The 24,380-nt window shown below is 39.0% G+C and overlaps 1 protein-coding gene across 3 annotated transcripts in view; it reads right to left on the reverse strand.

Moving 5' to 3' along the window:
* Positions 1-24,380, reverse strand: part of mbnl3 (muscleblind-like splicing regulator 3) — a 253,728-nt gene that overhangs the window by 200,080 nt on the left and 29,268 nt on the right. For 2 of the 3 annotated variants that reach the window (XM_028815762.2, XM_028815760.2), the window contains exon 1: positions 3,931-4,229. The exons of the other annotated variant lie outside the window; for it this stretch is intronic. The gene's annotated coding sequence lies outside the window, so the exon portion shown is untranslated. Of the gene's footprint in view, positions 1-3,930; positions 4,230-24,380 lie in introns of those variants that run through there. 3 annotated transcript variants of the gene reach the window in all.

Below are 24,380 nucleotides of genomic sequence, written 5' to 3' on the forward strand. Positions count from 1 at the left end.
GATAGAAGGATGAAATTATGTCTGCTCTCTACTTAAACCCTGCACAAGTGTTCTAAATTCTGCAAAGTTGTGTTAATATAAAACAGAATTATTAAAGCAAAAAAAACTAAAAACTACAAAGATCAAGGTTTCAGCACAAGTAACTTTATGTGTTTTTGATTAACTAGGATTATGAGAAGACCTTTTTTTCTTTCAATAAGGACTAGACCGCAGGTGTCAAACTCCAGGCCTGGAGGGCCGCAGTGGCTGCATGTTTTCATTCTAACCTTTTTCATAATAAGTGACCAGTTTTCACTGCTAATTAACTTCTTTTCTTTAGCCCTGTTTTAAGGATTCAGTCCCCTGAATTGATTCTTTACTTCATTAAATGACAGTCAAACAGAAATTAGACGTGAAACGAGCCAACAGATTATCAATTAAACTGGGGATTCAAACTCCAACCAGTTTCTTAATGAGATGCTGATTCTTGTTAATTGAACCCGTCATTTAATTCCATGGCTTGTTGCTGCTCTCGTTCTGCCACAGCAGACATTTCCAAAACTGTTGATCGTCTGTTTTACTAAGACCTTCACCCTTCTTTATTTTCAGCTATTGTGTGATGGGCACAGGGGAGCTGGTCATGTGGCTGCTTGTTTTGTGTCTCATTATGGTTTGGCTGCTAATTAAGGACAAAGAAACAAGGGGTCCGAGTCACGTCCATTAAACCAAAGGCAAAAGAAGTTAATTAGCAGCAAAAAATGATCACTAATTAAGGAGATGGTTAGAATGAAAGCCTGCACCCACTGCGGCCCTCCAGGACCGGAGTTCGACACCCCTGGACTAGACATTACGCCTTCTGCCATCAAGCCTCCTGTTTTTAGAAGATGTCAGAATAAGGAAGAAGACCACACATATTATAGTAATGAAAACACATTATTTGAAAAAAAACTTTAATGTGCTTCTTTAAAACTTCTAGTTTAGCAGCTTCATCATATTTTATATTTAACTAATATGAAATATTAGTTTCTTCAGAAAAATTACATCTCGTGCAGATACCTACTTGAATATATTAGAAAATGCATGTTTAGTAAATTACATCATAATTAAATGCCATAAAATTAAATTATTTTAATAAGTTATTACAAGAAAGCTATTCAAATAGCCTATCATTCAACATGTGCCAACCTCTAACTCTTTCTTTGTTTAGATAATCTTCAACATGTAAATGACATATGGTCTGTGTCTTTTGCTGTTCTATAAAGAAACATAAAGCAAATTCATTACTGCTATTTTAAGGATTACCCCCTCTGTTTTACTTATTTTTTCAATGTTAGGTTTGAAATTAAAGGATATGGCAAAATTAAATGGTAATTAGATATTACATCCTCTGTGAATTTCCAATTGCCTTAACATTTAAAATCAATCTTAGCATGTGACTTTATCCTTTATCTCCAGTTACCAAGGTTCTTACACAGTACTGTACTGCGGTTTCTGCAGAAATGTTTTGTTTATCTGCTTGCATCCCTTACTACTGTATTTCTTGTTTAATCCAGTGCTGCTTTTCTTCCTAACATATGGAATATACTGGATTTCCTTCTCTGCCATTGACTGTGACCCTCCTAAACATAACATTATAAAATAAACTGCACAAAATTTAAAGTAGTTTAATTTTTTTATTTGTTTACATGCTATATATAGTATTTGATGCATTAAAACGTTTGTGACAAAAATGAACACATATATAATTGAAAAACAATTACTAATGAAACAGTAAGGACTGAAAATCTCATAGGTTTTTAATTAATGTCTTCAGAATTAAAAATCTATCAGTGTTCTAACCTGCTTATGCAATTCAGGGCCACGGAGAGTTGGTACCTATCCTGGCCACATAAGTGCAAGGTGGAAACCAACCCTGGAAAGGATGGCAGTTGTTGGCAGGGCACACTCACATAGACTATTTAGTGTTAATTTAGGGCAATTTAGTGTTTATGCTTAACATTCAGAAAGCTCTAAACAGGCAGCACTTGGGCCAGTATTCGAAACCAGTACTCTGCAGCAGTGACACAAAAGTTCTAGCAAGGCGCCACCATTTTGGATTGGAAACATTTTGTGAGATGTACAGTAAATTGTTTCTATATTTACATTTAATTAACTGGCTGACGGCTTTATCCAACATTTGTGATGCAATTTGTTACATTTCTTTTGTTTTTTCCAATTGGAGCACAGGCAGCTGAAGTGACTTGCTCATGGTGATGCAATGTCGGGATCTGGACCATCAAGCTAAGAGTTTGAAGTCCAGTCCTGAAACTCACTTAGTGTCACAGAAAAGCATTTATCACATTACAAAGACTAAAACCAATGAACTTCTAAAGCACAGATGCAGGATAACATCACATTAGTATTAAAAATGACTAAAGCTACATTTTAAGTAAACCCAGTCTTAGTGTTGCTGTCCCATTTAAATGAACCAACCTAACCACCTAAGCATTTTGATACAATTTATTTGATTTCTCCATTAGAGAACATTCTGTAATCTTTATAAGCAATATTTTTAAAATAAATGTCTGTGTTATAGCATGTCTACAGTAACAATCTGTAAACAATGTTTCCTTCTCGGTTTTATGATGAGAAAAACAAAATGAGTAACCTAAATATCTTGCCTGTGCCAATGCAGCATAGTTGATCATAATGAAAGAAAAACCTGCCTAGCCATTCCAAAGCAAATTTCCGAAAAGCTTAAACATAGCATATTTCACTGATATCTAAGCACCTTCAGTGGTTAGGTGGCCAAGCTCTCTTTTTCTCAGTGCAACTGTGGAAGTCTCACAAGGAGCCACCATTCCTGGCTGTCAGCCACCTGGTTACTAGGATTAGGAACGAAATGCACCCCTGACAATATGCAGATAAACATCTGGCCAATGGCTTGTCCTAATAAAAATACATTTGCCATTTTCTTTAATGAACCATCCTACATTTAACTGGACAGAAGCCAGTTTCATAACACGTCTGCAAAGTAACATTTGTTTTCTTTTATTACACATTTGAACATTTTAAATGTAATCAACAATAAACATGAAGCACTAACGACCAGTTACGCTAGTAGTTATCATGCCAATCTGTTTACAAATTATATCGGTAAACCTGCACCCTGTCACAAAAGTAGTCAGTAGAAGGCCTGGTCCACTCTGAAGTAAATGCCATTTCATCACAAGGTACTCTCTAGTGAGGTAACAGGAAAGGCTGCATACACTTTACATTACTAACAGTCAGCATACAACAAAAGCTTTACTTTCATAAAGCAGTTTTTATGGTCATCACCATCCCAAAACGCGAATTTATACAAACTTACATATAAACATATTGTTTGAGTGCAGGAGATGCCATGTTTTGTTCACGGTCACTGAACAATAATAATATCCCAGAAGCTGGATGCCAACCTACAGCCAGTTATTTTAAATCCAACTCTTTATCGACCAAGCCCGTCCGTAGATAATACAGTAATATAATAACTGAAGACTGAAACACACAAAAAACGCGTCTGGGAACACTTTTCACGAAAATTTTCCTTTTTTTTTAATCGTAGAAGATGGAAACTGTGTCAGTCTGCCAATGTAAGGGCGGGACTGCACAGTAGCAGAAATTATCAAAGGGATCAAACACGTTTTCTCGTTACAATCGGGCAACAGCGTGAAAAAAAAGTTATGCGCGCTTTCTTTTGATTAAAAACAAGAGATTTACAAATAACTCGACTAAAAGACACCAGAAGAGAATGTGGGAAGACTGATGGAGTCGCTGGCTGCCTGTTTTCGCGAAGGCAAAGCGGGCCGCGCGAGTGGGTGGGTCTCCGGTTTTTCATCTGCCGCTTTTCTTCATTGTCTGAATAATTAACACACATGAGGTACAAAGCCTGAAAACAATACAGTTAATATGTCAAAAAAATGAACTGCTTACCTGGCAGTGACGAATTCAACGACACTTTCACTTTAAAAGCCCCCGCGTGAAGTGCAAAAACAGCACAGCTCGTCGCGTCGTCGCCCTCGTGTGCTGAAACCCGACAACTTAAAGCAATTAGATTTAGAAAGCGGATGGAAAACAAGCAACGGCCGCTACGACAAACAAACAGACACGAGTAAGGTGCAAGGACAAATGTGAAAAGCGCAAAATAGGCAGTCCTCACAGAACGGTGATAAGCGCTGCTGTGAAGCGCGCCACCATTTTAGGGGAATCCCTGTCTGTCGCTGTCAAGAGGGCGGGGCCGCTGCTGTTGGGCTGCCAGGCGAGCGCCGCCCAACCACCAGCTCGTCTTGGGCCCAGCCAGGCGGGTGCCATACGGCCGGCTGTGCGCAGTCTAGCGACCAGCGAAGCAGCTGTACCTGGGCCCCGGTGGCGCGCAGATCTCTTGATTTGTCGTGCCCGCATTATTTGGGTCGGAGATTCTGCTGACGTTGCTTTAACACACGGCTGTAAAAACGCAGTAGTGAAACACTGCAATCAAACCAAGGAGCATACATTTCATGCGATAAATCTAATACTAGAAACACCTTCAAAAAGGGATGCGGTAAAAAAAGTGACATCGCTGCCATGAGGTGGACATAGTATTTGAACAAGCTATTTTTTTAGAGCTATTAGTCCCATTATGGACTTCAACCCTTCTAACCTTTAGGTGTTCGTTGAACGTGTAGTAGCCTACTGATGATTCTTCTCTTTGTCCTTTTATCCGTATGTGTCTTTGCGGAGGTGTTCTTTGACTGTCTTGAACAGGATGTGCACAGGCGACTGAACTCGAAAAGAACACTATGTGGATGAATACAATAAAATCTACCTATCCTCCAAGTAACAGGGCCGACTTCATCTGTAGTGAAAGCAGTTCAACAGTGCACTCGCATAGCAATTTGATTTTTGTACAAAACCTTCACACAGTATTGGACTTTTTTTTTTATAATTACTACATAGCTCAATTGCTGAAAACCTACAGTACTTATTGAAGACAGATAGATTTATTTTATATGGTGTTCTCCATTGCTACAGGACTACATTTTTAGGAATCTACTTTTTGCATAAAACCTGGAAACAAGTTTTAATGCAAGACATCTCTATGACCAACGTTACATGATTTGATTACACAAAAAAACAGACATTCTGTCATACAGTTCTCTATGAAATATTACTTGCATAAGGAAACCAAGAATCAACATTTTTTACGTAGCTGTCTTATCATTATGACATGGATTGACTGTTACCAAATATTTTTGTGCTAAAAAAAATGTGAAAACATATCAGTCTCAAAAACACTGGTAAGATAAAAAATTGCACACAAAAGAAATCTGAACAAACCTTCAGATACAAAAACTATGGAACAACAAAGGATTTAATGTCAATTATCAGGGTTTACTTAGATGGCAGGTGTGTCCCACCTACCCATTCTGTTTCTTTGCCTTCCACACAGATTTTGTAAGGAGTTTAGATTATTGCTGAAAATTAAGTCATGTTAGAAAGGTGTGGTTTGAGAATTACGGAGTGGATGTACAGAAGCTTACAGATATATAGAAGACAAGTAAAATGTATAGGATAGGGAACGTGATAAGTTGTGTTGAGGTGATTTGGGCACATGAAGCAAAATGATGACATTGAAGATAAGGACATGAGGCACGCTGAAGATGTAAACAGAAGCAGTGGGGGGTAGGTGGGCTCAGTAAGAAATGTAAAGAATATTTGTAATGAGCATATCTATCTTACTGTAAAATTCTCATATTTTTGCCTGATACTTTTTGTTATTAATTTGTGATGTAAATGACCACCTGAATTTCTCATGTAGGAATAATAAAGCTCTGCTTCATCTTGACTCAAAAAATGAAATATCACAGATAAAACTCTTAGGTCACCAAACTGGACACTCTCAGAGATTCATGTGCACATCAATATCCTGCCTATGGAAATGATAAACATGAGGAAAGAACAGGTGCAATCTTTGTCAATTCTATACCCCTTTTAAAAAATACTAGCCAACCTGCCGCATAATTATGTATTGATGGGTGAACACTTCCTGAAAGACACAGTTGTCCAAATGGGGTGGGTTTGAGGATACGACTGTAATTGAATGAAAAGATGGAACTCTGGAGAGAGCAACATACAATTGTCCGAGACTGAAAACTGGGTTTGGCAGATACAGGCATATCGTTTTGAAAGTGTGTCCCTGCGCCTTATTAATTGTCATTGCAAAGGCCAATCTAACAGGAAATTGTCTGCGTGTAAACGTAAAAGGCAAATTTGAATCTGATGGGGTCAGGGATTCTCTCTCTCGCGCGCCTGTGTGCTGTAAGTGAATGAAAAGATGAAACTCTGGAGAGAGCAACATACAATTGTCCATGACTGAAAACTGGTTTTGGCAGATACAGGCATATCTTTTTGAAAGTTTGTCCCTGCGCCTTATTAATTGTCATTGCAAAGGCCAATCTAACAGGAAATTGTCTGCGTGTAAAAGTAAAAGGCAAATTTGAATCTGATGGGGTCAGGAAAATCCGGGGAATAAGGTCAGTTTGTGAGGTAGGAGCTGCGATTGTTTTACACCCCAGTACATTGCGGTGTATGCTGAGAACAGTCAGTCTAGTGCCATCACAGAGACTTCTTGCTGGCATGACGTTTCTGAGAAGCACGACGACTGAACCAATTTTAAGTTTGACTTTATGCGGAGGCATGCCAGTGGGAGTAATGGCTGCCCAGCAGGTCATGGGAATAACGCCGCCGGATCGCCAGTCGGCATCGTTTATGGTCGGAACTACGACGGTATGTGATCTTCTTCGAACCTCTGACTTTCGTTCTTGATTAATGAAAACATTCTTGGCAAATGCTTTCGCTCTCGCGCCAATTGTTGGCTCTGTAGTGCGTGTGACATGGTCGGCTGCTTAGTGAATTGTTGGTGGGTGGGGCTAGGTCTTGAGTGCGTCTTGCTTGCCATGGACTTCGTGAATTATAGATATAGATCTGTAGGTAAAGCAAAGAACTCGGGCACACATCACTTCACAAATGCAGGAACTGAATGGCATTAAAACAGCAGCTCCTGATTGTTGTATTCCTGCTACACGTTGTTTAATTTGATGGCTTTTATAACCACTGGAAACCAACAGTGTTTTCCAGAGATGTTGTTGTAAGAGGCGCCCATTGTCTTTTTAGCCTAAGTATCTTACAGCGTCCTCAACATCTTGGGTAACAGAAAGGTACCAATCAAACATCAAGCTGTAAATCTCCACCAATATACAGTATTGGAGAATCTTTCTGAAAATAAGAAGTGAGATCATCCTGAAAGGAGTCCCTGCCATCTAAGTTAATTCATTAACAAAGGGGTGATCCATTGACACGTCAGCACTTTGCAGTTGTCCAGAATATATAAACTTTGTGTTCTATTATGGTTTTAGTTTTAGACAGTCAGGAATTAACTCATAAATCAAATAACAAATTAACCATTCAGACTTTTATTAATTACACTAACCTAGGTGGCTTGATTTTGGCTTACTGTCTATGAGTAATACTGTATATTGCATATTTTTCAACTATTACAAAATATTGTAAGAAATGTACAATAGTTCTGTACTTGTAATGAAACTAAGAAGCAACCATTTTATTTTCACTATGAAAAGTCAGTATATAAAATAAAAATTATATTTCTGTTAGGAAATAAAGTGGAAATTACAGTCATTTTTTTTCCCTCCCTGTAACTGAGAGTCACCTTAAGGAGACACTTTTGTCTACCAGGACAAATGCCAATTGCATGATCACCAGGCCAGAGTTTCCCAGTATACTCACATTAGGCCTCGGCCTCCCCAGCAAGGCACATTTAGAGTGAGAGAGACATAGAACAAGAGACTATCTTTAATCTACTGTTCAAGAACTTATGTTGTGGGATGAGGTGTATCTTCATCCGGCTATATCACCTGGCAATTTTTCAAACTCCTTTAGAAGCCGTAACTCCTTTTCAACCAGAGAAGTCACATATCAGCAACTTATTTTTATTAGGAGGTGTAGGCTATCTCAATCTGTGCCACAGATGCCTGTCATTGAACTAGGATCATATATGAAACTCACCCTTTGTCTTAAAGGCGTTGAGACCAAACTGTAAGTAAGAGCTTCTTTTTCAGGTTGAGTATGAGCACATTATGTGGGTGACCTGGCCATTAGTGTCACCCTTCAATTGTCCTCTCATTGGTGAGGACCTTGTAGAGCTCAACTAGACCCTCTATCTGGGTAGCGTGTGTACTGCTAGATCACATGGTATTGCCCTTTGAATATGGTTTAAATGACAACAGTAAAACACTTTAGCAATCTTAACATAACAGGCTTCAATATAATGTAGTAGGCCTCAGCCTGGCAGACAAGCGTGTATGTGGTGTACAAGTGTATATTTGTAACTTTGCTTTCAAATGTAAACCTCTTTTTATAAATGTGCATACAGATAAAGTACCAGTTTGCATTACTTTTAGACAGACCGTCTTGATCTGTTTGGGACTGATAAGACCATCCAGGCTTGAATGGAACTGATAACAGCAAGGCTAGTAAAAATAATGTAGTAAAACAAAACATAAGGGAAAAGCATGAGCATTTAATGTGTTGTGAGAAGGCGATAGTGAATTATCAGGGCAAATTATCCCAGGGCAGTTTTTCCAGTTGACTCACAAGCTGTACATCTGTACAATATCCCTTTGTATATACAGAAACCTATTCTTTTTTTCAACCACACATTTACACCTGCTGCACTGAGTCTACAGATATCCTTCATTATACAAAAATCTGTACCTTCCTGTCAAATACCTCCAGTAGCACTTTTATCAATATACATTGGGTTCACACTTTGTTTGACACAGGCTATTCAGCCCAACAAATTTTGCTAGTACTATCCAGTTAATTCTTCCAAAATAACAACAAGTCCCTAAAGTTCTACAGTCTATTACACTGCTTGGTAGCTTATTTCATGTGTCCATGGTTCTCTGTGTAAAGAAACACTTCCTAATGCTTGTGCAGGATTGGTTCCTGCCTTGTGCCCTGTGTTGGCTGGGATTGGCTCCAGCAGACCCCCGTGACCCTGTGTTCGGATTGGAAAATAAATGGATGGATGGATGTTTCCAACTGTGTCCCCATGTTCTTGATGAACTCATTTTAAAATAACATTCACAATCCACTGTACTAATTCCCTTCATAATTTTAAACACTTTAATCATGTCACCTTTTAATCTTCTTTTGCTTAAACTGAAAAGGTTTCCTCATAACTCACCCCCAGTAGCCCTGGAATCAGCCTAGTTGCTCTTCTCTGGACCTTTTCTAGCACTGCTATGTCCTTTTTGTAGCCTGGAGAAAAAGAACTATACATAGTACTCCAGATGAGGCCTCACCAGTGCATTATAAAGCTTGAGCATGGCCTCTTATAACTAGTACTCCACCTTCTTAATGGCTTCTGAACACTGATCTGGCAGGTGAGAGTACCGAGTCCTCTATGACTCCTAGAAAGATGCACAGGATGAGTTTAATGAAGATATTTAAAATATTGTTATTATTTAATGAAAAAAAATATTTTTATATCAAGGTGCAGTATATAGATTATTATAGTGCCAGGAGTTGCATGGGATTTACATGTTCTGCCCATGCATTTGGGGATTGATTGGTATCATTGATTACCTGTTTTAACTCTAAATACTACAAATGTGTCAGTAATACTTCTCAATCAGGGCACAGAAGGGGAGGGGTATGGGTGTGTTGCATGGGGACGCATAGATAATGTTGCTGGTGGACAAAAGTACAGTACTCTGTCTTCAAGGACAGCCCCTGTGACCTTAAACTGGCCATCTTAAATTTACCCCTTAACACATGGAGGATTAAATGTATACCTATAATGTCTTTTCAGTTCTTGTCGCTTGATTGCACGCTATGCACGTATTTAATCTCTCCCTCAATAGTTGGCACTTGATGACAGAAGCACAAACATTCACAATATCAACATCCACAATTCACACAAGCATAAACTATTGTTAATCTACCTGACATAGTGCCTTTGGACTGTGAATGGAAGCCTTGGGTGAGGATATAAAGTAGGCAGTGTGATGTATTGACACTGGACTTTAACCCACAAGGTTTCCAGTTGAATCCCAGCTTCTGCCTAACTTTGTGACCACGAGCAAGTCTCTAAACCAGATGGTGCTGCATTTTTTGGTGTGGAAATGATTTAATTTGAAAACTAACAAGATATGTGGCCTTAACTGAAATGAAAAGTTAGGGGGAGTCTACTTCAGCAGCAACAGCAGCAAGGCATGAACAAAGGCTGAATATAGTGTCAGTCCATTGTGTGATACTGTCAACCACACAACTTCACAAATTAGATCCACCAAATAATGTAACATGTAATGTATGCTGAAAACTGGATTAGTATATCCTCCCCAGAAAACATGCAGATGCCATAAGGACAATATGCATGGTTGAGCCTATGCATGCACATTGAGCAAGCAGCTGAGGCCTAACATTGTGATGCGACTGCTGACATGTCCGCTTGCACCAACCCGCTTAGGAATAAACAAACATGAGTCATGATAATGTGATGATTTCATCTACCACATGCACAAATCTAAAGACATGCTATCTCAAAGAAAATATAGAACTATGAAAGCATAAAAATAAGTGTGCTTAAAGAGTGATACAGGATGCTTTACCACGGCAAATGAATTTCTTTTTATATGGCAAGATGGTAATGAACACAGGGTCACGGGGGTCTGCTGGAGCCAATCCCAGCCAACACAGGGCACAAGGCAGGAACCAATCCCAGGCAGGGTGCCAACCCACCGCAAGACACACACAAACACACCCACTAGGTCCAATTTAGAATTGGACGCAGACATGGGGACGCAGACATGGGGAGAACATGCAAACTCCACGCAGGGAGGACCCGGGAAGCGAACCCAGGTACCCAGGTCTCCCAACTGTGAGGCAGCAGCGCTACCCACTGCGCCACCGTGCCGCCCCTTCAGTCAATCAGTACTAGTATAATATAGTGCCTTGCACAGTATGCTCTCATGGTATTTGACAGAACAAATAGGATTATAAAAAAGTGACAGATTAAATAATTAATGCATATATAAAAAAAAAAATGTGCAAATGAACAATTAATGCATTAATGAGGGATACTCGGGTGAGCCTAGGGAAGGACATGACATTAAGAGAAGTGAGCACTACACTGTGGGAGCAGCAATTAATTTGATAAAGATAAACCCTCCATTCACTGATCTTGCTTAATCCAGGTCAGGGATGCGGGGGTTGCAGGCGCCTGCCCTAACATTGGGTATAAGGTAGAAACCAACGCTAGACAGAGTGCCAGTCCACCACAGGGCATATTTGCTTATAGATAGATAGATAGATACTTTATTAATCCCAAGGGGAAATTCACATACTCCAGCAGCAGCACACTGATAAAGAAAATATTAAATTAAAGAGTGATAACAATGCAGGTATACAGACAGACAATAACTTTGAATTATGTTAATGTTTAACCCCGGGTGGTATTGAAGAGTCGCATAGTGTGGGGGAGGAACGATCTTCTCAGTCTGTCAGTGGAGCAGGACAGTGACAGTAGTCTGTCGCTGAAGCTGCTCCTCTGTCTGGAGATGACACTGTTTAGTGGACACAGTGGATTCTCCATGATTGACAGGAGCCTGCTCAGTGCCCGTCGCTCTGCCACGGATGTCAAACTGTCCAGCTCCATGCCTACAATAGAGCCTGCCTTCCTCACCAGTTTGTCCAGGCATGAGGTGTCTCTGTTCTTTATGCTGCCTCCCCAGCACATTCACTCAAATTGAGAAGGTTTTAGGGTCACCATATTAACTAACTGGCAAGTGATTGGATTGTGAGAACAAAATGAGACATACTCAGAGAAATCCCCCATGGACCTGCTGAAAACGTATACATTTCTTACACATAGTTACCAGGCCAGGATTGAAACACAGCCTCCAGTGTTTGCCCTGTTTAATTTTGTTGGTAAATACAAGTAATAAAATTAACTGCTGCAAACCTTCCCCACTAAAAAATACTTTTCTATACCCTTTATAACATGCCCTGGTCAAATTATCATGTTAGATCTCAGTCTGGTTTTGCTGCAATTTTTATCCTTATGGCTGAATAATGCTCTTAATTAATTAGCATTATAATATTTATAAGATCTAATAACTAGCTTCTTCAGCACTTCCTCATGATGTCCATAATAATTTGGATTTAGAACTTTGAAACGAAATTACCTTTCTGTCTCTAAGAAGAGCCAGGGTTGGGAATTTAGGGCAGTATCCCCATCTGAGTGGCAGGAGGCTGGAAATTAATAAACAGAATGAGCACAACGGAACACAGAAACGCTTCCTGGTAAGAAAGTCACACAGCATCACAGGAAACGCTGAAGGTGACTGCACACCGGCACATTAATGAAGCGATTCATTAGCCTAAATGCCAAAGGACATTTCAGTTACACAAGTACACATTTAAACATGTAATTGTCTAACTGGGTGCTTTGGGGTTTTTCTTTCTTGCAGATTTTAGCAGGAAGTTTACTGTACAAGAAGGGACAGTCTGCTTATACTGTATTTTGTGTTGTTGAATGATTGCTAATGCTAACCAAACCAAGATCAAGGCAAGACTGTCAACAACCATTCAATGCAATTAATTATGCCAGAATGAATTAATAAGAAATGAATTATAATAAATGATGGAAGACACTGCATTCTATTCAGCACCAGAGCGCCTAACCTGTGTGTTGCGCAGGGTACTTAAAAATAACTGTGCAATTGTCTAAACTGTGTAAAGTTAGCACATTTAAATTAGCTTAGAACCAAAGGGAAATACATCAATTACTGATGATAATAATCAACTGTGACTTATGCATACTTATATGTTGTTACAAAACTTAAAAACAACAAGAAGAAGGCTATAATTTTGTTAAAATGTTTGAAGATGAAGTTGTTTATTGCCACATGCAGCCAGCACTGGTATTGTCAGAACAGAACTCTTACCTGCAGGTTGCTCTCATACTGGTACAATAAACAGACACACAGTATGTGCAAAACCCAATTCAGAACACAGTGCAGCATTCATAAAGTGCACAAAGCAGTCGGACAAGTGCAAAAGACAGGCGGCAATGCAAATCAGACAAGATAGTAAGACAGCCGCCAGTGAAAATATATGAAGGGTGGGGCTTGGTTTTGCAAAGCTGCATGTGCAAATAATAGATACATATACAAACATAAGTAATGTATAAAATACTAAGATATACTTTGACCAGATGTCCCTTTAATTTGACCACAGGTTTGTACAATGTACAAGAGAACTGCAGTATACCGTCTCCACATTACACGCAGTCACATCAAGGCTCTTACTTTGTCTTCCCCAGCACAGCCTTCAATGTCTCCAGGGGGTTATTTAACTAGGCTACGGTACCCCCACCCACACTATCAGGCATAATGTTACTTGCTGGATTTTTCAGCCTTTAACATATTGTACTCCCCGCCTAGTGTTTCAGAGACCCTCCCCTTAATATTTCAGTCTGAATGTCTCCAAACTTGAAATCTCTTCTGAGATACATTATGTGTTTCTAATTATGTCATCGTTCAAGGCTTACTGTAAAATGAGGCCATCAATCCAGAATTAGAAGTGAAACTCTGAAAATGGAGAACTTTAACTGCTACAGCTGCTACCCCCAAGATATTTTACTATTATTTTGACCTTCAGTCTTCAAATTCCAACCGTTTTTTGTATGTAATTGATTACAGTTTTAGATTCACAGGGAGCTGGAGCATATAATGCAACATCAGGCACGAGGTAGGAATAAACTTTGGACAAGGGGCCACTGCATCACAATCCTTATTCAATCTTTAAAAAATGGCCACAATTCATGCCCCATCTTATCTTCTCTTCTGCCACTGTGCTGTAGGTCACTGGGTTGCTCCAGTTTGGGCATATTGTGATACACAGGGATATGAATAACAAATAAACTCAAAAAAGCCTATTATTTTGAATAGATGATACTGCCAAGCTCATTGCTGAAATAAGGCATGCGTTTTCATAAATTATTATAATCTACTGAATTTTATTCAATATATGTATAACAAACACACCATACCTACTGGGCCTGAAAAATCAGCAGACCCCCATGACCCTGTAGTTAGGATATAGCGGGTTGGATAATGGATGGATAGTTTCATTTTCCCCATTATTGTTAGTATCTTGGCTGTCCAGCCAACATTAACAGTCTAATATTTGTGATGGCTTTTAAAATTGTGAGTTGAAGCAGTGTGAAACTGAAGGCTCACATGTAGGAGTTTAAAACTTGTCCCTTTTAATTTCCCTTTGGGGACAAATAAAGTATCTATCTATCTATCTATCTATCTATCTATCTATCTATCTATCTATCTATCTATCTATCTATCTATCTATCTATCTATCATATAGTGCCATTTTGCTGGTGGAATGCATTTTTTTTTTATAATTGATTGGCATGATAAACTCCATACAGTAATAAAGTGAAAACAAATCTGTACCAGTCATCCGTCCATTTTCTATTCCAGTCTCCCAATTCTGGATTACTGGGAGCATGCGGCTATACCAGCAGCACTGGACAGAGACCTTGAGCACACTTTCCACACACAGACAACAATTCTTTGTTGCCAATGTGAAAGTTACCAATTAACCTAACATGCACATTTTGTACTTTCAGGGGGGAAACTCATGTAAACGTGACACAATCATGCAAACACTGTGTAGGCCAGGTTTTGAAACTCTAGATCTGTGAGATAGAAGAGTCAATCTCTGTGTCACTAGACAGTTCAATACATTCCAGTAAATAAAATAAAATAACACACATAATGAATGTTTTCAAGTACATAAATGTACAGCTGTACATTATCTAAGAATACCGTGTCTACTGTGACAATGCTGTGATAGATGATTTTTTGGATCAGGGCTTGAAAAACTAGTGGAGACAGAAGGAAAATGGATGCACCAATGTATAAATAAACCTTGAAAGAAAGAAAACAAATAACTGTCTACAAGACACCTGAGACATGGCAGAAAAACCATCTTTCAGTCAGACAGTGCTGTAAAGACATGCTGGAGTGGGTTACAAATGAAGTGTCAAAGTGCTACTGTGGCCCTGCAAAAATGGGGTGTCGGTCCAATCATGAGTGTGGGGTGAGAAATGAAAACTGAGGTTCACCAAAAGTAGCTCAAGAAATTGTATGGAGCATAAAGAATAAACGTTTCATTTTCTGTGAAGCTGGTAGACACTTAAGAGTCAGTTCCTGCCTAATGTGTTCCTATCAAATATTAACTCAACACTTAGAGGGCTTATGAAAGTTATTATTGTTGAAGGATAATTTGGAAGGCTCTGGAGAAATCTGTCTTCACTTTGATATTAGAGTTTTTTTGTTTGTTGGATCAATGGGTAATTTTCTTAGACTTCAAAATTTTTATAGTCATTGGGAGTTGGCACCTATTCAGGCAACAATAAGATAAATGCAGGAGCCAACCTTGAACCGAATGCCAGTCTGTCAGAGTGCACACCGGAGTATAACATGCATGCTCACTCCTAAGAAGTACATTTAGACTTGTCGATCCCTATTTGAACACACTAAGCTGGTTTCAACAAGTAAAGTGTCAACCATCCTAGAATGCGAAGAGTAACATTATAAATGATAACTGTGCAAAGCCAGGACAGTATTCAGAAAAATAAAGCCTGTGTTATACTTTAATAGTAATGGAAATCTGACACCAGACCGCTGAAAGCAGAGTGTGGTGCTATTTGTTCTTTCAGCACATCTCATAGTAGAGCTATCAATGTGAACTGAACGTTTCATGAAACATTTTACCAAAATATATGTTATTATCTTCATACACTACACACGTGGGACAAGGTTTGAGGAGGACACTTCTTGGACTTGGCCAGCCTATTGTTCACTACTGTATATGCTCCTGTTAGGGGTTGCCACAGCAGATCATCTTTTTCCATATCCTTTTGTCTTCTGCATCTTGTTCTGTTACACCCATCACCTGCATGTCCTCTCTCACCACATTCATAAACCTTCTCTTAGGCTTTCCTCTTTTTCTCCTGCCTGGCAGCTCTATCCTTAGCATCCTTCTCCCAATATACTCAGCATCTCTCCTCTGCACATGACCAAACCAACACAATCTCTCCTCTCTGACTTTGTCTCCCAACCGTCCAACTTGAGCTGACCCTCTAATGTACTAATTTCTAATCCTATCCATCCTTGTCACACCCAGTGCAAATCACAGTGTCCAACCCATATAACATAGCTGGTCTCACTGCCGTCCTGTAGACCTTCATTTTCACCCTTGCTGATATCCATCTGTCACAAATCACTCCTGACACTCTTCTCCACCCATTCCACCCTGCCTGCATTCTCTTTTTCACCTCTCTTCCACAATCCCCGTTACTCTGAATTGTTGATCCCAAGTATTTAAACTCATCCACCTTCACCAACTCTACTCCCTGCATCCTCACCATTGTAACTGCCTCCTTTCTCCTGTACGTTTACCCCATCTGCCAACATGCAAGGAGGAAAGCCTCCAAGTTCCAGAACGGTCTTTTTTATTAAATATAGGCTTTGTCTAAGATTCCTTTTGAATGTTGCATCTAGGATAAAGCAGCAGTTTCTTAGCAACGGTCCTGAATTTGCTTTTTACCCAAAATGTCACAAATGTGCACACATATAAGGGAGTTACTGACATCTAACATATGTTCCAACTGGCATATTTCAGAGATATGTGTGGCCTTATAAACTCAATACGGTGGTCATTTGCAGAGGAATTAATGAGGGAAGCAGTCTGAAAGCTAGAAGAGGCAGTGGTACAGTGCATCATACTTCATGGCCCTGGCTTGGAATCCTAAGGCAAGAATTGTCTAAGTGGGGTGTGCTTGTGCTTTCATCATCTTTGTGAGCTTTCTCCAAATATTTTAGCTTCCATCTGCACCCTACACCAAAGCTGTAGAAGTCAATTTAATAGGCACAGTGTGGATGAGTGAGTGCGTCCTGCACTGGCCTGGCATTCTCCTTGTTTTTCATTCAGCGTTGCTGGAATAAGCAAATGCTACATTTCGGTTTTGGGTAAAGAGAGTTTGAAAGACCAAACAAATGATTGTTTTCTTTTATACAGTCATGCTAAGGATTTAGAATGGATGCTTTTGAATGTTCCTATGCAAAAGCAAAAAAAGCATCTTTTTTCCATGTTTTTTTTAGGAGTTATGGCCGTAAGATATTCAATGCTGTGCTTTAAAGTGCAGGCCTGTCAAACTGCTGTTTTTTGGAACAATATATTTTATGTGATAAGGTGCTTCGTCCCGCTCTTAACCAGTAGGTTCTGTGAATCAACGTACCAGCCAGATGGTCTTCAATATGATTTTGATTAGATGTATGAGACCCAGATGTTCCTTAGTATGTTTAAGAGATGGGACATGGCACACAGATGTTCACAAACACATGTTTCATTGTAGGTTCAACAAGGATGGCTTCTAATATACTAAGGCTTGGCTTCATCAAGTTCCATGACCAGTCTGAATGCAGTGGCCTGGCACATATGACTTTGTCTGGTATGTTTCTGTGTAGAGACCTGATGTAACTTTTCCTTGAAAGGACACAAGGAAGTAGAGCGTGAAATCAGTAACATTGCCCCACTTGACATTATAGAGCTTACACAGTAAGCAGCCACCTTATTTATCTCCTGACTTGATGCAGCAGCCTTAGCCATCAGACTGGAAGAGATACAGTTACACTCTTATCTCTAGTCTGTAATTACATGAGAGCCATTTTCCCTGATGTGGGAACATCTGGATGGTTGGCCTGCTGTCATTATCATAGTGACTCCTGCAATGAGCTGCTTCAGAGAAATCATAACAGGTCTGAGCTGCCATCCTGTATGCTACAGATTTTGATATCTGAGAGGAATGGAAGATGAAAGGATAAGACAAATGTTTGCTGATTTGTTTAGGCAAAATCCAATTGTAAACACCTTTGAAAAAACTCAGTGAACAGAGTGGAATCAGCCAATTTTAAAAGTATATGTGGGAGTCCTTTAAATGTCCTAAATGTGCTCATATGAAACCAACACATGACATGAGATTATGTAGTGTGGTTGAAAATAAGTACTACTCTGATTTATGATTATTAACAGTGTTAAGTCAGAAACAAGCAAAAGTGAATAATAAAAATTGCACTCATCGGAGAACAATCACAACAGGTAAATGAATAGAATTAATATAATGTGGAGAATATTCTATAAGGTGTACAGCAAAGCTCGTTGGTAATAACAGAATCAGAAAACTGAGTCTCAGCAACAATTATTTCTAGCACTCAAAGTGCTCTACAAGGTGTCAAAGAAATAGTTACAAGAAAAGAAAAACAAATTAAAACAAGATAAGAGAGAGAGATAATAATGAGTAGCTAACATACTGTACACAAAATAAATCAATATGCACTTACACAGAAAAGTAGAGCTCTGTTATATAGTATTGTTTTAAGTGTCTAAAGGTGAATCCAATGATAGAAAAAAAAATCTGCAGGGGTTCCAAGGCCCCCTCAACAGACATTCTAACTAACAGAAATGAGGATTTGATATAGTGAGTCTCATGGACCATTGGGGTATCCACACAATACCTCGATCAAGTGGTAGTGGCACAAAACAGAAAAACCGAAAAAGAAAGCAGAGAAAAGTTTCTGTGACAACTGAATGTCCCACTCACCAAATCTTTAAACTGCTACTTGTCTTTGTATTCTGTACACTTATATTACTACTGCTGCTGCTACCGCTGCCTTTCCATCTCAGTCACTCTTCCTCTTTTATCACTAGATCTCTTTACTTTTCTGTAAATTCTTATTTTCATAACTTTCTTTTTCCTTTGTTATCTTTAGATTGATGTTATCTTTGCTATAGAACTTTTATAGATAATATTAGAAGCACCAATGAGTTTTCCATTGTTTTAAGCTTTCTATAAACTACTTGCCATTTTCTAATAGGGGGAGGTAATAGATTTTTTTTTGATTACTTCATTTCCTGTGCTTAATTTGGGCATTTTGTAGATTGTGATAATTACTGCTATGGACAGTTTGAAACTCACATATAGTATGGGTAATGTAGCAGGGTCTGAAAACAATACTACATGCCCTGAAATTCAGGGGAAGTTTGTGGAAAATATAACATAACCCAACATAAGATAACATTCTTCATCCCACTTAAACCAATTCAGATTTGTGGGTGCCTTTGTGCAAAGCATGAACCAGATTTAGATCTCGTGTCTGTCCATCGCAGGGCCTATGCATTCACACACTAACATGGAGCCAATCTAGAATTAACAACCTATGCAATGAGCACTCATTTGGGGAGGAAAAAATAGAATACCTGCAGAAAAACCATTGAAAGACCACTTCACACAAAGAACCACCAAGATACAGCATTCAGACCCAGGACACTGGAAGGCACAGAACAACTAACCACTGTGTCACTGTGCCACCCATCATGGAAAACAGTCCCAGGAATTTTATTGTTAGTAGGTGACACTCACCCACAAAGACTCTAGCAACAATAATAGTGTAACAGAGGGATGTAAGACAAAAAGAACAGATCTGGTAACTGCCTCACTTGATCAAATTAAACACATTATGTCCTTCTGTACTTGCTGGGCTGCACAGTCTACTGATGGAGAGTCTCTTAATTCTTCCCGACCATAGTTACTACATACTCCAAACGGGTAGCAACAGTCCCATTTGTTTCAATAAGCAGGCTCTCATATTTTATTTAATACAATACTAGTTTACCGTCTTCAAACACTAAACAGGCACATTGACTCTGCCTGCTAACTCCGCATAATATTCAAACAAATCCCCCTCAGTATTTTTACATGATTACACCAATAAACTTTTTCTCCAGTTCACTCCTTGACTCTAGATTGACTAAACCTTAAATGTGTGAATACATTTATGCAGCCTAGACGAAGTAGACATACTTACATCATCCAGTAATCTGGAGCATGTGGACGTGATGTCTTTATTACATCCTCAACTTGTTGCCCAGAAAGGACTGCATTCTACTTGTTCAGTTATGGAACCTGTTTTGAGTCTATTAAGAGTGGCAATGGCTAGCTGAAGGAACAAGAGAGAGCAGAAATATTCCAGCTGCTTCTTCCTTCCTGCTCTATAACCACACTTTAAACTGACTTTCCTGCTCTAAAAAGTGTCAAGCATGTTTTCAGATTATGTCACAATATATAGCAGGTGAATGTTGAGGATAGAGGGTGAAATTATAAGGCGGGGGTGGATTAATAAAGTGGGGTTTGGAAGGCGTCCTCCCCACCCTTCACCTGCTATATATTGCCTTTAATTTCTATAAGTCTAATCATTTTCCTCTGATGATGACACTTGGCAGGTTGTTGAATGCTAGAGAATTAAAAACTATGTGACTCATTTTCTCCCTTTTTGGATCTCTAGCTACATATATGCAAACTGTACCACAGACCTTCGCTTCCATATATATAGGCCTATATATATTTGTGGCAGGCGGCCAGGGTCCATACCCAGCCGGGACACCCCTGCACTCTATATTCAGGGGGAGCAGCCCTGGATGGTACAATACCTCCCCCTGGATGCTAGATGGCTGCCCCCCTGGGTTGGAGCGGTGCCTCGGTTTCATGCAGGACTCCATGGGAATTGGATTTGGGTGCAGCCCTGTTGGGTCCCGCAGGCACTGCCAGGGGTTGCTGCAGCTGGGACTCCTGAGCAACGTATTCACCACCCCTGGAAGTGCCACCGGAACACGGCAATCAAGCACCTGGAAAACTTCTGGGTGAACTATAAAAGGGGCCAGCAGCCACCACTCCGGGAGCCAGAATTGGGAGGGCAAGAATGAGGTTGCCAGGGAGGGGTGGTGGAGGAAGAGAAAGAGTGCTATATTGTGTGTGTTGGTGCTTGGGACTGTGTATTGCCTGTGGGACACGGGGAAGACGTGCGCCCACAGGTAAAGAGAAAAACAGATATTTGCTTTATTTTACACGTGCCTCCATGTGAATCTGTGTCGGGTCGGGCACATATACAGTATAGCACCTTTTCACTATATATATATATATATATATATATATATATATATATATAATATATAATATATAATATATATGTGTTATAATGACATGACAGCTAATAACCATCTGCCACACTTGTAAGACAGTTAGCATGCAAGAATATGTTGCCAAAAAAGCAGCAAACATGGCATAATTAAAAATAACAAAACTGGAGCAAGGTCAGAATAATCTCTCCTCCATCTGCGAGTCTGGCTACTGGTCAAGAGAAGGAATGTTAAAACCATTCCAGTTCTACTGTCCTCATGCTAAGATAGTTGTCTACAGAGAATTAATGATATTTTTTAAATATTGGGGCCAAGATAGGAGATACAGTATACATTGTTTGAAATTTTTTATGATGTTCATTTTACTGCGCAAATGGTATAATCCAAAGTTACAATAAAAAAACCTAATTCAGGAATGTTCTCATGCACAGGAGCCAAAGGCTTAAAGCACATTCTGCTCTCTTATTAACTTTATTTGTGTTCCTATATTCATGATTGGACTTGCCTTATCACTGAATGTCTGTTATTTTTTTCTCATTGTTGAAAATGTAGATAGAAGATCTGAAAAGTACCCAGGCCATACTGCATGTCTGAGTGGGCCTACATGTGGTAGAAGATAATGATTGTGCTCAGGAGGTGATCAAGCGCCATCTCTTTTGCTTCCCACTCCAACTCGAAGTAAGTACATTATATCTGTATGGTCACATCAAATGTAAAATGACAACTTTGACAGTTAGGATTTATACCACAGTGTTCTCATCCTTCTTTTCATTGTTTTGTTTTTTGTTTCGTCATGCTTGCTCATTTAAAATCTGTTTCCATATTTTTCTTGTGTCTGTAATTTTGCTCAATTCTTTTGCCCTCAATTAAGTATTTTGTCTGTTGATTAGCAATTAGGACTCTCAGATGTTTTTGGGCAGTTGGGTTGCAGTTACTGCTGCCTTAGCCAAAGTGCTGTATAATTAGTTATACCTAACTTTGCTCATTGGCTCTTTTTAAGGTTTACAGTCTGTTGTGGATGCTGCCACAATAAAGCAATAAAAACCAGAACAATTAAAAGGCAGACCTGCTCTCTTCATAGGTCATCTCCTGGACAGTAGGCCTCATCACCACTGTCACCGTGGCCCTAAACCTCAACAGGCAGGATACATGCCTGCACAGGCCTAAAAATGGAGCAAAGGTTTTTAAATATCACAAAATCAACATATTTTCTCAAAGTAGAAAGAAGGAAAATCATAAAACATATGATCCCAAGGAAATAAAAAAGTTCTCTAATATTTAAGGATTTATTTTTAAGAAATTCAAAAAGGATTAAACAAAACTAAGGCAGACATAAAAATAGAACAAAACAGGTTTGTCTTAAAAAGCAAAAAAAGCCAGCCAAAATTAGAATCCAGAAACAGCGCCTAAAATAATGCAGGAGTTGAAGCCAGAAATTCAGTTTTTAAAACAACAGTCCAAAACTAGCAATGCTGAAGATGTTGCATAATCAGGTGGCCCTGCCTCCTTGGGCTCCACATACCAGTGACAGGGCAGATAACAGTAACAAAGAAAACTAATGCATGTAATGTTAATATCATACAAAACTACAGAAAAATAAATAATCAACACAAAATCAACCAGAATCTTATAATATTTGAATAACAACAAAAGTAAACAATAAACATACCTGAGCCAGAAATGTAACCTTGGTTGAAACATAATGCAGTCTCAGGGGGTATTTGAAATAATTGCTTTGTTTAGGAGGATTTTGAAGTCTGGATAATTTATTAGGATTTTTGAGTTGCTAAGCTTTTATGTTAATGAATTTTCTGTGTATTTTTTATTTAGATGGTTATCTTAATTTTTATAAATTTCTGTTTTACTTCTTCTTATTATTTAATTCCTTATTATTTTTGATTGAGTGGCACAGCAGCGCAATGTTAGCATTGCTGCCCTGCAGCAAGGAGAGTAGGGTTCAAGTCCCAGGTGTTCCCCGTGCAGAGCATACATGTTCTCCTTGTATTCGTGTGGGTTTTCCAGGTGCTCTGCTTTCCTCCCACAGTCCAGAGATGGGTAGGTTAAGTGGATTGGTTTGCTAGATTGGCCTCTGAAGTGTCTGTGATCATCCTGTGATGGACTGGTGCCCTCTCCAGTAATTGTTCCTACCTTGTCCCTGATTACTACTGGGAGAGATTTCAGCTTCCATACAATCCTACCCTAGATAAGTGAGTTAGGATTTTGGATTGATTATTATTATTTGAAGTGTAATTGAATAACTGACTGACCCTCCTGTTTTTGGCCCTAATCATGACAGAAACAAATAATAATGAATTGAATTTATGTAAGTATACTGAAGGAAAAGCCATTAGGTTCAGAACATACTGTGCAGTATTCTAAAATTCTAAAATGTAAGAAGATGACTAACACTTGGAGGAAATGGCAAGAAGTCACTATAATGTGACATGGCCGAACTCAGTCAGTAGTTTACACTCAGTTGTGCCTTGCACAGAGAGCCAACGCCAAACCACAACCTAATGACTTGACTAATATTGTTTTAGTCATAGTCATTTGCTAACTTAATACTCTCAAATGCACTTAATTCAGTTTTTAATCACAAGGGACTGGAATCTGTCCATCCTTACAGTTCAGTTTTTCATTTACTTTTCAAACTCAGTTGTCACATATTCATGTTTAACATTTGTGCTAAATTACTTTGATCAATAACAGCCAGAAAACAAATCATATTTAATTTTATTTTTATAAATAACATCACAAAATGCAACAATACATACAATGCAACACCCAATTCAAAATCAAATCTGACAATGTTATAATTTCATAGTTGATCTTTTTAAAATAAAATTATGTTGCAGCTGTTTCTAACCCCCCATACATTGTGTTGTTTCTAAACTATCTGACACTTCCTCAAAATGTTGCAATGCAAGAATAAACGTTTAGCACACTGGATGTGCCCTTTGTAAAGCTTTTTTAAAACTTCCCCTTCAAACTGGCCCTGTTTTAATCAGCTGAAACGTGTGTTTACTGGACATGCGTTAGCCCGTCACCATATAAGGCACAGTTAGGAAACTCTGGCCGTAAATTTGAAGTCAGTTCCTGCTGTTTAAAGAAAGTTTATTTTATTTTCTTCTCACTTAGACACTTCAGAAAGTTCTACCACCATACATTTTACTTTCCTCAGAAAATTAACCAAATGTTTTGCAGACCAGAGTGGATTAGAGCTCCTCAGAATAATGTGCTTCTGTTTTAATATGCTATAGCTAATA

This window comes from Erpetoichthys calabaricus, chromosome 12 (genome assembly GCF_900747795.2).
Source record: "Erpetoichthys calabaricus chromosome 12, fErpCal1.3, whole genome shotgun sequence".
Lineage (NCBI taxonomy): Eukaryota > Metazoa > Chordata > Cladistia > Polypteriformes > Polypteridae > Erpetoichthys > Erpetoichthys calabaricus.